This window comes from Hyla sarda, unplaced genomic scaffold, assembly GCF_029499605.1.
Source record: "Hyla sarda isolate aHylSar1 unplaced genomic scaffold, aHylSar1.hap1 scaffold_1893, whole genome shotgun sequence".
Classification (NCBI taxonomy): domain Eukaryota; kingdom Metazoa; phylum Chordata; class Amphibia; order Anura; family Hylidae; genus Hyla; species Hyla sarda.
This window is the reverse complement of record NW_026608547.1, coordinates 49444-63597: the sequence shown is the minus strand read 5'-3', so window position 1 is coordinate 63597 and position 14154 is coordinate 49444. Positions and strand designations below refer to the sequence as shown.

Below are 14154 nucleotides of genomic sequence, written 5' to 3'. Positions count from 1 at the left end.
GCACAGAAAGTTGCAGGCCAAATATGTGTGACATTTCTGCGACTTTAGCTTCTAGAGCATTTTTACAACATTATACATAGGTGCTGAATACATAAAAAGCGACTGTTCAGCGACAGACAAGTCGCATCGGCTGAAAGTAGGCCAGAATGTCAGTCCATGTTGGAGCAGGTTTAGATACAGTCTAAAGCATAGATCTCAAAGTCTGTGCACAGAATTTAGCAAGGGCCTCGCACCTTCTGATGCATCAGGTAGGTGCACAATAGCATAGCCTAACCCTCTGTACTTTGGTCTATATTGATGCGGGACATAGACAGCCAGCTGATGACCAATCCATTAGTGCAATGGATGGCTGGAAGCATTTGTCTTTGCCTTTGCAATACCACAGAAGCAATGCATGGTCAATGTACAGCAATGACACACCTGTGTGAACAGCCAGGAGACCCCCCCCCCCCCCCCCCATGTTATGTTACATAGTTACATAGTTAGTACGGTCGAAAAAAGACATATGTCCATCACGTTCAACCAGGGAATTAAGGGGTAGGGGTGTGGCGCGATATTGGGGAAGGGATGAGATTTTATATTTCTTCATAAGCATTAATCTTATTTTGTCAATTAGGAACATTCAGCACCCACCCGCTATCAAGGCAGCTGCCTATCATGTCATGCCCTACCTGCACAGGTGTGCTGGCTACTCAAATGATCCAATTAAGGAGGCCATTTAGTCAGCAGCAGCAGAAGTCCTGTGCCTGGACGCTCCAACAGGGGCCAGACACAAGCAGAAGCAGAAGCAGCAGAAGCAGCAGCAGCACCACCTTTTGTTTTTTGGCTGCAGCAGCAGCAAGGCCCACAGGGCTGGCTAGCTGGCTAGCCAGCAAGCAGGTAGCAATGAAAGTAGGAATCTTTCTTTTTAACCCTGTAAGGGGGTGGTGCACTGTACCCGAAGATACTGCCATATCGGGTCAATGCATAGGGCGACGGAAGCAAGCTTCGAAATCGGCCCCCGTTCTCAAAAATCCATTTAATATATGGTCCCCAGATAGGGGACGTATCAGATATTAAACTGATAAGAACAGATACTACACTTGATCTTAGCCAAAAGGCCGAGAAGCGATAACCGTGAAAGGGGCGGGCCCAACAAGGTCCCCTTCATGGGCACTATCACTGCTTGCTGTCAGGGAGGCTGCCAGACAATTTTCCATGCACACTCTGGGCTGGGGGGCAGTCAACCACCAGTACACACAGCAGAACCTAAACCCATACCATTATTGCTAAGCAGCAAGACAGGGGCCCATTGCACTCCCACGGGGCCTTTTTAAATGCAATCCATAACCCGGATTTGCCAGGAACCCTTCTTACTCCTCCTACTTGCATGTGACACTGGGCTTAGGATCTGCATAGGAAACACACACACAAGCACACACCTACCTTTGTTGCCTGCAGATGCCTCCTTGGCTGTCCCCAAACGGTATCAAACCAACACCCACGGGAAGCTGTAAGCATAGAGGACATGCCTGCACCCCATTGGACTTACCTGTGTGGGTTAAATCCGGGTTATTTGACAACCTATGGCGGTGATGGTTCTGCTCAGGCAGAGCAGTGCTGATGCTCCTCATAAAGCTGTCGCTGCTGTGAAGGTTCTAGGTGACATCACAAATCCCTTTGGTTACATACACAACAAAGCTGGGTTGTTGTTGTTTACACTCTGCAAGGCCTGTGGAAGTGAGTGACATCATAGCACTGTAGTTCTGAGGGTTCAAGATGGATGCAACAATCTCCTGTTGCTTCTATGAAGGCCGTAATAGACGACATCACCAAACAGCTCCATAGTCACATACACAGCAAAGGAGAGATGTTGTTTACACCTAGTGATGTCAGTGGTATTGAGTGACATCACAGCACAGTGCTAAGGCTCCTGGGCCTGGACACAGCAGCGGCTGCAATATCTCAACGGAGAATACGTTTATATCTATGTGTGTGTGTGCGCATATATATATATATATATATATATATATATATATATATATATATATATATATATTTCTCCGCCGAAATCACTTTTAAACCCATTTCCACCTTTTTTTCCCTTCTCTTCCTCTTACTTTTTTTTCACGTTTTTTTACATTTTTCTCCTTTTCGCCTCTTTTCTGGGCGTATTATTCTTCTTTTTCTTCTTTTTTTTCGTCTAATGCATACCCCATCAGTGCAGCAATGCTTATTCAATACCGCCAGCAGATGGAGACACTGGGGGATAATTTTCTAAGGATTTATACTGATTTTTCCTGTCTGAATTTGTCGCACAGAAAGTTGCAGGCCAAATATGTGTGACATTTCTGCGACTTTAGCTTCTAGAGCATTTTTACAACATTATACATAGGTGCTGAATACATAAAAAGCGACTGTTCAGCGACAGACAAGTCGCATCGGCTGAAAGTAGGCCAGAATGTCAGTCCATGTTGGAGCAGGTTTAGATACAGTCTAAAGCATAGATCTCAAAGTCTGTGCACAGAATTTAGCAAGGGCCTCGCACCTTCTGATGCATCAGGTAGGTGCACAATAGCATAGCCTAACCCTCTGTACTTTGGTCTATATTGATGCGGGACATAGACAGCCAGCTGATGACCAATCCATTAGTGCAATGGATGGCTGGAAGCATTTGTCTTTGCCTTTGCAATACCACAGAAGCAATGCATGGTCAATGTACAGCAATGACACACCTGTGTGAACAGCCAGGAGACCCCCCCCCCCCCCCCCCATGTTATGTTACATAGTTACATAGTTAGTACGGTCGAAAAAAGACATATGTCCATCACGTTCAACCAGGGAATTAAGGGGTAGGGGTGTGGCGCGATATTGGGGAAGGGATGAGATTTTATATTTCTTCATAAGCATTAATCTTATTTTGTCAATTAGGAACATTCAGCACCCACCCGCTATCAAGGCAGCTGCCTATCATGTCATGCCCTACCTGCACAGGTGTGCTGGCTACTCAAATGATCCAATTAAGGAGGCCATTTAGTCAGCAGCAGCAGAAGTCCTGTGCCTGGACGCTCCAACAGGGGCCAGACACAAGCAGAAGCAGCAGAAGCAGCAGCAGCACCACCTTTTGTTTTTTGGCTGCAGCAGCAGCAAGGCCCACAGGGCTGGCTAGCTGGCTAGCCAGCAAGCAGGTAGCAATGAAAGTAGGAATCTTTCTTTTTAACCCTGTAAGGGGGTGGTGCACTGTACCCGAAGATACTGCCATATCGGGTCAATGCATAGGGCGACGGAAGCAAGCTTCGAAATCGGCCCCCGTTCTCAAAAATCCATTTAATATATGGTCCCCAGATAGGGGACGTATCAGATATTAAACTGATAAGAACAGATACTACACTTGATCTTAGCCAAAAGGCCGAGAAGCGATAACCGTGAAAGGGGCGGGCCCAACAAGGTCCCCTTCATGGGCACTATCACTGCTTGCTGTCAGGGAGGCTGCCAGACAATTTTCCATGCACACTCTGGGCTGGGGGGCAGTCAACCACCAGTACACACAGCAGAACCTAAACCCATACCATTATTGCTAAGCAGCAAGACAGGGGCCCATTGCACTCCCACGGGGCCTTTTTAAATGCAATCCATAACCCGGATTTGCCAGGAACCCTTCTTACTCCTCCTACTTGCATGTGACACTGGGCTTAGGATCTGCATAGGAAACACACACACAAGCACACACCTACCTTTGTTGCCTGCAGATGCCTCCTTGGCTGTCCCCAAACGGTATCAAACCAACACCCACGGGAAGCTGTAAGCATAGAGGACATGCCTGCACCCCATTGGACTTACCTGTGTGGGTTAAATCCGGGTTATTTGACAACCTATGGCGGTGATGGTTCTGCTCAGGCAGAGCAGTGCTGATGCTCCTCATAAAGCTGTCGCTGCTGTGAAGGTTCTAGGTGACATCACAAATCCCTTTGGTTACATACACAACAAAGCTGGGTTGTTGTTGTTTACACTCTGCAAGGCCTGTGGAAGTGAGTGACATCATAGCACTGTAGTTCTGAGGGTTCAAGATGGATGCAACAATCTCCTGTTGCTTCTATGAAGGCCGTAATAGACGACATCACCAAACAGCTCCATAGTCACATACACAGCAAAGGAGAGATGTTGTTTACACCTAGTGATGTCAGTGGTATTGAGTGACATCACAGCACAGTGCTAAGGCTCCTGGGCCTGGACACAGCAGCGGCTGCAATATCTCAACGGAGAATACGTTTATATCTATGTGTGTGTGTGCGCATATATATATATATATATATATATATATATATATATATATATATATATTTCTCCGCCGAAATCACTTTTAAACCCATTTCCACCTTTTTTTCCCTTCTCTTCCTCTTACTTTTTTTTCACGTTTTTTTACGTTTTTCTCCTTTTCGCCTCTTTTCTGGGCGTATTATTCTTCTTTTTCTTCTTTTTTTTCGTCTAATGCATACCCCATCAGTGCAGCAATGCTTATTCAATACCGCCAGCAGATGGAGACACTGGGGGATAATTTTCTAAGGATTTATACTGATTTTTCCTGTCTGAATTTGTCGCACAGAAAGTTGCAGGCCAAATATGTGTGACATTTCTGCGACTTTAGCTTCTAGAGCATTTTTACAACATTATACATAGGTGCTGAATACATAAAAAGCGACTGTTCAGCGACAGACAAGTCGCATCGGCTGAAAGTAGGCCAGAATGTCAGTCCATGTTGGAGCAGGTTTAGATACAGTCTAAAGCATAGATCTCAAAGTCTGTGCACAGAATTTAGCAAGGGCCTCGCACCTTCTGATGCATCAGGTAGGTGCACAATAGCATAGCCTAACCCTCTGTACTTTGGTCTATATTGATGCGGGACATAGACAGCCAGCTGATGACCAATCCATTAGTGCAATGGATGGCTGGAAGCATTTGTCTTTGCCTTTGCAATACCACAGAAGCAATGCATGGTCAATGTACAGCAATGACACACCTGTGTGAACAGCCAGGAGACCCCCCCCCCCCCCCCCCATGTTATGTTACATAGTTACATAGTTAGTACGGTCGAAAAAAGACATATGTCCATCACGTTCAACCAGGGAATTAAGGGGTAGGGGTGTGGCGCGATATTGGGGAAGGGATGAGATTTTATATTTCTTCATAAGCATTAATCTTATTTTGTCAATTAGGAACATTCAGCACCCACCCGCTATCAAGGCAGCTGCCTATCATGTCATGCCCTACCTGCACAGGTGTGCTGGCTACTCAAATGATCCAATTAAGGAGGCCATTTAGTCAGCAGCAGCAGAAGTCCTGTGCCTGGACGCTCCAACAGGGGCCAGACACAAGCAGAAGCAGCAGAAGCAGCAGCAGCACCACCTTTTGTTTTTTGGCTGCAGCAGCAGCAAGGCCCACAGGGCTGGCTAGCTGGCTAGCCAGCAAGCAGGTAGCAATGAAAGTAGGAATCTTTCTTTTTAACCCTGTAAGGGGGTGGTGCACTGTACCCGAAGATACTGCCATATCGGGTCAATGCATAGGGCGACGGAAGCAAGCTTCGAAATCGGCCCCCGTTCTCAAAAATCCATTTAATATATGGTCCCCAGATAGGGGACGTATCAGATATTAAACTGATAAGAACAGATACTACACTTGATCTTAGCCAAAAGGCCGAGAAGCGATAACCGTGAAAGGGGCGGGCCCAACAAGGTCCCCTTCATGGGCACTATCACTGCTTGCTGTCAGGGAGGCTGCCAGACAATTTTCCATGCACACTCTGGGCTGGGGGGCAGTCAACCACCAGTACACACAGCAGAACCTAAACCCATACCATTATTGCTAAGCAGCAAGACAGGGGCCCATTGCACTCCCACGGGGCCTTTTTAAATGCAATCCATAACCCGGATTTGCCAGGAACCCTTCTTACTCCTCCTACTTGCATGTGACACTGGGCTTAGGATCTGCATAGGAAACACACACACAAGCACACACCTACCTTTGTTGCCTGCAGATGCCTCCTTGGCTGTCCCCAAACGGTATCAAACCAACACCCACGGGAAGCTGTAAGCATAGAGGACATGCCTGCACCCCATTGGACTTACCTGTGTGGGTTAAATCCGGGTTATTTGACAACCTATGGCGGTGATGGTTCTGCTCAGGCAGAGCAGTGCTGATGCTCCTCATAAAGCTGTCGCTGCTGTGAAGGTTCTAGGTGACATCACAAATCCCTTTGGTTACATACACAACAAAGCTGGGTTGTTGTTGTTTACACTCTGCAAGGCCTGTGGAAGTGAGTGACATCATAGCACTGTAGTTCTGAGGGTTCAAGATGGATGCAACAATCTCCTGTTGCTTCTATGAAGGCCGTAATAGACGACATCACCAAACAGCTCCATAGTCACATACACAGCAAAGGAGAGATGTTGTTTACACCTAGTGATGTCAGTGGTATTGAGTGACATCACAGCACAGTGCTAAGGCTCCTGGGCCTGGACACAGCAGCGGCTGCAATATCTCAACGGAGAATACGTTTATATCTATGTGTGTGTGTGCGCATATATATATATATATATATATATATATATATATATATATATATTCTCCGCCGAAATCACTTTTAAACCCATTTCCACCTTTTTTTCCCTTCTCTTCCTCTTACTTTTTTTTCACGTTTTTTTACGTTTTTCTCCTTTTCGCCTCTTTTCTGGGCGTATTATTCTTCTTTTTCTTCTTTTTTTTCGTCTAATGCATACCCCATCAGTGCAGCAATGCTTATTCAATACCGCCAGCAGATGGAGACACTGGGGGATAATTTTCTAAGGATTTATACTGATTTTTCCTGTCTGAATTTGTCGCACAGAAAGTTGCAGGCCAAATATGTGTGACATTTCTGCGACTTTAGCTTCTAGAGCATTTTTACAACATTATACATAGGTGCTGAATACATAAAAAGCGACTGTTCAGCGACAGACAAGTCGCATCGGCTGAAAGTAGGCCAGAATGTCAGTCCATGTTGGAGCAGGTTTAGATACAGTCTAAAGCATAGATCTCAAAGTCTGTGCACAGAATTTAGCAAGGGCCTCGCACCTTCTGATGCATCAGGTAGGTGCACAATAGCATAGCCTAACCCTCTGTACTTTGGTCTATATTGATGCGGGACATAGACAGCCAGCTGATGACCAATCCATTAGTGCAATGGATGGCTGGAAGCATTTGTCTTTGCCTTTGCAATACCACAGAAGCAATGCATGGTCAATGTACAGCAATGACACACCTGTGTGAACAGCCAGGAGACCCCCCCCCCCCCCCCCCCCCCATGTTATGTTACATAGTTACATAGTTAGTACGGTCGAAAAAAGACATATGTCCATCACGTTCAACCAGGGAATTAAGGGGTAGGGGTGTGGCGCGATATTGGGGAAGGGATGAGATTTTATATTTCTTCATAAGCATTAATCTTATTTTGTCAATTAGGAACATTCAGCACCCACCCGCTATCAAGGCAGCTGCCTATCATGTCATGCCCTACCTGCACAGGTGTGCTGGCTACTCAAATGATCCAATTAAGGAGGCCATTTAGTCAGCAGCAGCAGAAGTCCTGTGCCTGGACGCTCCAACAGGGGCCAGACACAAGCAGAAGCAGCAGAAGCAGCAGCAGCACCACCTTTTGTTTTTTGGCTGCAGCAGCAGCAAGGCCCACAGGGCTGGCTAGCTGGCTAGCCAGCAAGCAGGTAGCAATGAAAGTAGGAATCTTTCTTTTTAACCCTGTAAGGGGGTGGTGCACTGTACCCGAAGATACTGCCATATCGGGTCAATGCATAGGGCGACGGAAGCAAGCTTCGAAATCGGCCCCCGTTCTCAAAAATCCATTTAATATATGGTCCCCAGATAGGGGACGTATCAGATATTAAACTGATAAGAACAGATACTACACTTGATCTTAGCCAAAAGGCCGAGAAGCGATAACCGTGAAAGGGGCGGGCCCAACAAGGTCCCCTTCATGGGCACTATCACTGCTTGCTGTCAGGGAGGCTGCCAGACAATTTTCCATGCACACTCTGGGCTGGGGGGCAGTCAACCACCAGTACACACAGCAGAACCTAAACCCATACCATTATTGCTAAGCAGCAAGACAGGGGCCCATTGCACTCCCACGGGGCCTTTTTAAATGCAATCCATAACCCGGATTTGCCAGGAACCCTTCTTACTCCTCCTACTTGCATGTGACACTGGGCTTAGGATCTGCATAGGAAACACACACACAAGCACACACCTACCTTTGTTGCCTGCAGATGCCTCCTTGGCTGTCCCCAAACGGTATCAAACCAACACCCACGGGAAGCTGTAAGCATAGAGGACATGCCTGCACCCCATTGGACTTACCTGTGTGGGTTAAATCCGGGTTATTTGACAACCTATGGCGGTGATGGTTCTGCTCAGGCAGAGCAGTGCTGATGCTCCTCATAAAGCTGTCGCTGCTGTGAAGGTTCTAGGTGACATCACAAATCCCTTTGGTTACATACACAACAAAGCTGGGTTGTTGTTGTTTACACTCTGCAAGGCCTGTGGAAGTGAGTGACATCATAGCACTGTAGTTCTGAGGGTTCAAGATGGATGCAACAATCTCCTGTTGCTTCTATGAAGGCCGTAATAGACGACATCACCAAACAGCTCCATAGTCACATACACAGCAAAGGAGAGATGTTGTTTACACCTAGTGATGTCAGTGGTATTGAGTGACATCACAGCACAGTGCTAAGGCTCCTGGGCCTGGACACAGCAGCGGCTGCAATATCTCAACGGAGAATACGTTTATATCTATGTGTGTGTGTGCGCATATATATATATATATATATATATATATATATATATATATATATATTTCTCCGCCGAAATCACTTTTAAACCCATTTCCACCTTTTTTTCCCTTCTCTTCCTCTTACTTTTTTTTCACGTTTTTTTACGTTTTTCTCCTTTTCGCCTCTTTTCTGGGCGTATTATTCTTCTTTTTCTTCTTTTTTTTCGTCTAATGCATACCCCATCAGTGCAGCAATGCTTATTCAATACCGCCAGCAGATGGAGACACTGGGGGATAATTTTCTAAGGATTTATACTGATTTTTCCTGTCTGAATTTGTCGCACAGAAAGTTGCAGGCCAAATATGTGTGACATTTCTGCGACTTTAGCTTCTAGAGCATTTTTACAACATTATACATAGGTGCTGAATACATAAAAAGCGACTGTTCAGCGACAGACAAGTCGCATCGGCTGAAAGTAGGCCAGAATGTCAGTCCATGTTGGAGCAGGTTTAGATACAGTCTAAAGCATAGATCTCAAAGTCTGTGCACAGAATTTAGCAAGGGCCTCGCACCTTCTGATGCATCAGGTAGGTGCACAATAGCATAGCCTAACCCTCTGTACTTTGGTCTATATTGATGCGGGACATAGACAGCCAGCTGATGACCAATCCATTAGTGCAATGGATGGCTGGAAGCATTTGTCTTTGCCTTTGCAATACCACAGAAGCAATGCATGGTCAATGTACAGCAATGACACACCTGTGTGAACAGCCAGGAGACCCCCCCCCCCCCATGTTATGTTACATAGTTACATAGTTAGTACGGTCGAAAAAAGACATATGTCCATCACGTTCAACCAGGGAATTAAGGGGTAGGGGTGTGGCGCGATATTGGGGAAGGGATGAGATTTTATATTTCTTCATAAGCATTAATCTTATTTTGTCAATTAGGAACATTCAGCACCCACCCGCTATCAAGGCAGCTGCCTATCATGTCATGCCCTACCTGCACAGGTGTGCTGGCTACTCAAATGATCCAATTAAGGAGGCCATTTAGTCAGCAGCAGCAGAAGTCCTGTGCCTGGACGCTCCAACAGGGGCCAGACACAAGCAGAAGCAGCAGAAGCAGCAGCAGCAGCACCACCTTTTGTTTTTTGGCTGCAGCAGCAGCAAGGCCCACAGGGCTGGCTAGCTGGCTAGCCAGCAAGCAGGTAGCAATGAAAGTAGGAATCTTTCTTTTTAACCCTGTAAGGGGGTGGTGCACTGTACCCGAAGATACTGCCATATCGGGTCAATGCATAGGGCGACGGAAGCAAGCTTCGAAATCGGCCCCCGTTCTCAAAAATCCATTTAATATATGGTCCCCAGATAGGGGACGTATCAGATATTAAACTGATAAGAACAGATTTTTTTTTTTTTTTTATTGAAAAGGAAATATACAATACATAACCAAGTAAATCATTCAAAAAATTACATATTCATCTGAAAACACATGAATAACACATATTTGACATATACAATATATACAGGAAGCATGTCTTTACATGTACATTTAACAAAAAGCTTTCCCTTCATGACTTTCCCTCAGAAAAAATAAATTGCAGCGGATTCTGTCCCTCCAACTGTCCCTTCATATCAGGATATAATCTGTAAGAAAAGAAAAAGAAAGACAAATAAGAATACAATCATAACCAGTACTTCCATTTTTTGTGTTTCCAGATCCCCTCTGCATCATCAGAACCATAGTTTTTCCTATCACATAATACGTAAAGGTAAATTTTACCACGGATCATGCCCAGACATTCCTTCACACTTACTTCAGTTTGATTGAAAATCCTAATATTCCTTACATCCCACAGAACCTCTTTTACACAATTTACTATGAACCATAACACTCTTGCCTTCTCTCTCTCCACTGCACACAAACCAAACATCATCATATTAAAGGATAAGATTTCAATTCCAGTAAGATTTTTAATTAGACCAGACATTTTTCTCCACACAGACTTCGCATAACCACACTCCCAAAACACATGTACATAATTCTCACATCCACCGCAACCATCCCTGGGACACACTTCACTGTCTACCAATCTCCTTCTCCTCTGAAATTCCCTTGTTGGCAGACACCCATGAGCTAACATCCAAGACAAGTCCTTTTGTTTATTTGTCAGTTCCTTGTGACTGACATTTTTCCACACTACCTTACAATCCTTCTCAGACAGACCTCCCACACATTCCACTGTTTCTCTCTGCTCCAACACTTTCATCACCTTCTTACTATCATTCCATTCAGTCACACATTCCAGATTATTTTTCCTGACACACCGCCCTATTCTCTGATAGAACCAAGGAACCTCAAAACTTACAGGTACCCTTAAGTCCCTTTCCATTAGCTTATATTTCAACAACACATTACCAGCCAAATACCTTACCATGCACCCAAACACACATTCCTTCTTACTTACAGCGAGACAAAAACTGACATACTTCACAGCCAGGAACACTTCCACATTCATCATTCCTTTCCCACCATGCATTCTGCTTTTCACCACCTTCCCACGACTCAATTTCTCCATCCTTGAATTCCATAAGAAAACAAAGATCTGCCTGATAATTCTTGCCAGACACCTATCCGGTGGAGGAAACACATAATTAACATAAAGCAAAATAGGAATTATAACAGCTTTAATAACCAGAATCCTTCCCTCAATCGATAAAGTCCTTAAAGACCAGAAGTTTATTTTATTCCCCACCCTCCCCAAAACCCTCTCCCAACTTTCTTTCCCATACAAATCATTATCAAACACCACCCCAAGCACTTCCACACCCCCCTCTCTCACAGGCCACTCGCACAACCCACTCTCTCCCCACCCCTCAAAAAATTTACAACCACTCTTCCCAACATTAAGCTTAAACCCACTCATTAAACAGAAACACTCAATCAATAACTTAGCACGCCTTACCCCTGCCATTGACTTACATACAACAGTAACATCATCCATGTAACCAATCACTCGCATATCCTTCCCATGACTACCAGGTATTTCTATACCCCGCATCACCTTATCTCTCCTAATCATCCCCAACAAAGGCTCAATCATACAAATAAAAAGAATTGGCGACAGGGGACACCCCTGCCGCACTCCAGATTTTATACTCACTTCCCTACTCAGAAAACCATTGACCTGAATCTTACTATAAATGTCCCTATACAAACATTCAATCCACTTCACCATTCTGTCCGGCACATTCATCCTCCTCAAAACCCTAAACAATAAATCATGCACCACCCTATCATACGCTTTTTCAAAATCCACCGTAACAACAGCCACACCTTGCTTCCTAGTTTTACAGTCCCACAATACATCCCTCAGACCTAACAGACATTCAGAAATCCTACGATCAGGCACTGTACACATTTGCTCCTCACCTACCATACAATCAATCACATCCTTTAACCTATTCGCAATAACTTTAGCAATAATTTTGTAATCACAATTCAAGAGCGCTATAGGCCTCCAATTTTTAAGATCCCTCTTATCCCCTTTTTTAAACAATAACACAGTCACACTCTCACTCATACTTTTAGATAACTTCCCTCTCCTAAGTACTTCCTTACACACCTCCCATACATAATCCCCTAACATATCCCAAAACACAAGATAAAATTCCACAGGCAAACCATCACTCCCTGCCACCTTTCCTTTCTTCATCCCATTCACAGCATCCTCCACCTCACTCTTCCTCACATCCTCTTCCATAAAGAACCCATCAATTTCATCCAAACGCTTATCCACATATCCCAAACATTCCTCCTCTAGAGTCACGTCCCGCTCCTTCTCCGTGAATAAATCAGAATAAAACTTCCACACTTCCTCTAACACCTCATCCTTACCAAAGACCTCTACCCCATCATTCGTAAAAACACTCATCATCTCAGTTTTTTTACTGAATGCCTTTTTAAAGAAAAATTTGCTACATTTCTCATCCTTCTCTTTCACTTCAACCCTAGCCTGTGCAATAATCTTCCTTCCATTCCTCTCCAGACACTCATTCACACTTCCACGAGCTTCCTCAATCTCCTTCTCAACACTCATCCCCAAACGCCTCAATTCATACAAATACTCTAACCTTCTTTGCCATCTCTCATACTCTTCTCTATCTTTCCTCCCTTTCTCACACCCTTTTTTAATAAAAAACCTTTTAGTCTCTAACTTCACCCACTCCCACCACTCAACCACACTATAAAATGCATCCTTCCTCAACACCCATCCATCAAAACGCTCCCTATATTCTTGTAATACACATTCATTATCCAATAAAGACACATTCAACTTCCAAACACCCTTTCCATACTCACTTAGACCACCACCTTTTACCACACACTCAATCCAGGCATGATCCGTGAACGGTAACCTCCTCCGTCTGAAATTAGAAACAGACATTAGTTTTGAGACAAAAATGAAATCAATACGCGAACTTGTATTGTTAGAAAAATATGTATAACCGATAGTACCATCATTATGGGCAACAAAGGAATCCTTTAACCCAAATAAATTTACAATCTCTTTAAGCTGCTTACTAGTACTGTCTAAACCAGACCCACCACCCACCGTAGTACTACTCCTATCCCCCTCTGTTATTATACAATTGAAATCCCCTATAAGGAACACATCATCCCTCCCACTCAAAAAGAAATATAATTTCTCAAACACCTCCCCTCTTTCCTTCCTCCCAGTTGGAGCATAAACATTAATTACTTTATATGTGAAACCCCTGAAAATAAAATGCACTAATAATACCCTACCCGGAACAATATGGACAACTTTTTTAACAACAAACTCATTACTTTTGAACAAAATCCCCACCCCCGAATTACGTTCCATTGAACCAGACCATACCGATTGCCCATAAGGCCAGGAGATATTTGGCTCCCCATCCAAGCAGCACTCCTGGAGACCTAGAACATCAAAAGAATATCTAGAAAGTAAATCAAAAATGGCGGATCTCCTTTCTAAAGATCTAATACTGCGGACATTTAGAGAACCAATTGTTAAACTCATTCAAACATTTGAAGGAAAAAAAGGAAATACAAAATCAAGCATTATCAAAAGGAGGCCTAGCCTTTCCCCGACCTCTACCCTTATTTTTTGCCTCCCCTTCCTTAAACTTAAGAGTCTTTGTCAATTTTTTGACTGAACATTCCTCCAAATAACCTGTGCCCAGGGAGGATAAAGAGGAGTCAGAATCAATCTGACATGACGACCCTCCACCTGCCTCCTCCCTTCCCGGGCTAGGAAAGTCCTCAATCCTTTGACTCTGAGGAGTCGGACAGTCATCCTCCGATTCTTCCA

The 14154-nt window shown here is 44.5% G+C and overlaps 5 non-coding genes across 5 annotated transcripts; all 5 read right to left on the bottom strand.

Moving 5' to 3' along the window:
- Positions 1-921: 921 nt before the first annotated feature.
- Positions 922-1112, bottom strand: LOC130315978 (U2 spliceosomal RNA). The gene has a single exon (XR_008863386.1). It is a non-coding gene; the product is annotated as a U2 spliceosomal RNA (small nuclear RNA).
- A 2097-nt stretch (positions 1113-3209) lies between these two features.
- Positions 3210-3400, bottom strand: LOC130315977 (U2 spliceosomal RNA). The gene has a single exon (XR_008863385.1). It is a non-coding gene; the product is annotated as a U2 spliceosomal RNA (small nuclear RNA).
- A 2091-nt stretch (positions 3401-5491) lies between these two features.
- LOC130315976 (U2 spliceosomal RNA) lies at positions 5492-5682 on the bottom strand. Its single transcript, XR_008863384.1, has one exon. It is a non-coding gene; the product is annotated as a U2 spliceosomal RNA (small nuclear RNA).
- A 2090-nt stretch (positions 5683-7772) lies between these two features.
- LOC130315975 (U2 spliceosomal RNA) lies at positions 7773-7963 on the bottom strand. The gene has a single exon (XR_008863383.1). It is a non-coding gene; the product is annotated as a U2 spliceosomal RNA (small nuclear RNA).
- A 2087-nt stretch (positions 7964-10050) lies between these two features.
- On the bottom strand, positions 10051-10232 carry LOC130315979 (U2 spliceosomal RNA). Its single transcript, XR_008863387.1, has one exon. It is a non-coding gene; the product is annotated as a U2 spliceosomal RNA (small nuclear RNA).
- Between the last annotated feature and the right edge of the window lie 3922 nt (positions 10233-14154).